This window comes from Bison bison, unplaced genomic scaffold (assembly GCF_000754665.1).
Source record: "Bison bison bison isolate TAMUID 2011002044 unplaced genomic scaffold, Bison_UMD1.0 scf7180017864239, whole genome shotgun sequence".
NCBI lineage: Eukaryota > Metazoa > Chordata > Mammalia > Artiodactyla > Bovidae > Bison > Bison bison.
In genome coordinates, this window is record NW_011494811.1 from 1243530 (window position 1) to 1245512 (window position 1983).

Below are 1983 nucleotides of genomic sequence, written 5' to 3' on the forward strand. Positions count from 1 at the left end.
AGCCTGCAAAAGAAGAGGACTTTGGTACAAACTTTCTGAAGGGCGGTTGGTAACATATATCAAATTTCTTAAAGATAGCCAAATAATTTCCTTCTTGGATTTTACCCTAAGGAAATAGTCCTAGATATGTGCAAAATTTAGCTACGAGAATGTCTGTTGCAACGTTATTTACAGTAAAGATTGGGAACAGATGAAATAATCACTATTACAAGATTGGTTACCAAATGAAGGTCCACTCACCCAATGAGGATGCTGTTGAAAAAGCTTGGGCGATGCACAAAACATGTTATGTTCATGATATTGTGAATGAAGTACCACAAGGTGCAGAAAGTGTGTCCAATATGCTAGCAATTGTGACACAATAGATACAGACATTTGAAAATGCGTAACTGTCTCTGCAAGGAGATAGAAGTAGTTGAAGAACTAGAGGCTGGCAGACAGGGTGGGAAGATTTACTTCTGATGCTAGAGCTTTTCGTACTTCTTGAACTTTGTACCTGTGTATGTATTATATATTCTAAAATATAAATACACATTTTGAAAAGTAGGTTATTAAGGAGTATGTACAGTATGATCCAGTTTCTGTTTAAAAAGGATGTGCATGTGTACATTTATACCAAAAAGAAACATTCAAAAGGATAACAATATCTGTCTCCAGTAGTAGGATGATGGGGCAGAATTTGTCTTTTTTCCCCCCCTAATATTTCTACTATACACATCTGAGGCTCTCATAATAATTACAACAAAAGTGTAATTTTTTTCTCCAAAGTCTCTATCACCAAAGTCCCAGCAGGAGATGACAAAGCAGGTCAAATCCAGATTGAGCACTCCAAGTTCAGCTCAGTAGTGACATTTGCAAACAAAACATGTATTAAATGATAGTCCCTGTTTGGGGGCTGGATGAGGAGAAGGAAGCTGAAGGTTTGGTATGGTGAACAAACCTCATGTTGCTTACCAGCTGTCTGAAGTCTCTGGACAAATGCACAGAAAATTCAGTCCCACCACCTCAAACATTTCCCCAGGCAGTTCCTTCCTTTGGGATCATTGAACTGTGGGTCACAGTGATGGCGTTCCCAGCATGCATATCTTCGTCACTAGACAAGCAGACGGCCTGGTTACTTGCTCTATGAGGTCCCATAAGGTTGTCCTCACCTAGTTCTGGGAAGGATGGCAACAATCTTAACATCATCTGTCCAGCCCTGCCCCAACTCTCGGTGAGGCAAGACCCTCTCTTGCTCCACATTGAGAATAGCTCCCCTGAGTCCGTCCTCACTGCATGAAGACCAAAGAGAGACCCTGCCAATTTGAACTGGTTCTGCAGGCCACCTATGACCTCATCTTCATTCTTCAGATCCTGACGAGCAGTCTGCCAGCTCACAGACTTCCCGGGATGGAGGCTTGGAAAGGGGGGAGGTTTGCACGTTTGCCTGTACTTGGGGTCACGTGAAACCATTTTGAGGGAAGAGAAGAGAGAGAAGGATATGGTTGAGGTTGGGGAGAGCGTGGCAGCAATGACAGCTTTTCCCCTGTTTCCCTTCTCCAGAGGCTGAGCTACAGGCAAGCAGCTTCTAGCCCCTGGATATTTCTAGCACCTTCTTGCAGACCCCATTGGAAGCCTTTGAGGAACTGTGTGAATATAACCTGTGCTGCTGGCTTCTGGACCCTGAGCAGAGATTGGATCCTGCAGTGCTGAAGCCTCTGATTAAATAAATAACCCATAATTAACGTTGTGTTTCCTTTCATTCTCTACCTATAATTGTGACTCTTTCCCAAAGCTGGGGAGGGAGTGAAGAATGCTTGGTGGATTGTTGGGATACACACTGGCCCATCAGCAAGCAGAATGAACAATATACAGAATTAACTGCTGGATCTCAGCTGTCTTTTCCACCACTAGGGAGTCAAGTGCTGGGGACCATTTTTCAACTAGGGCTAAATAACAAAAGGTGGCCCATGTACCATCATTGGCATCATCAGGGCTTGTCAC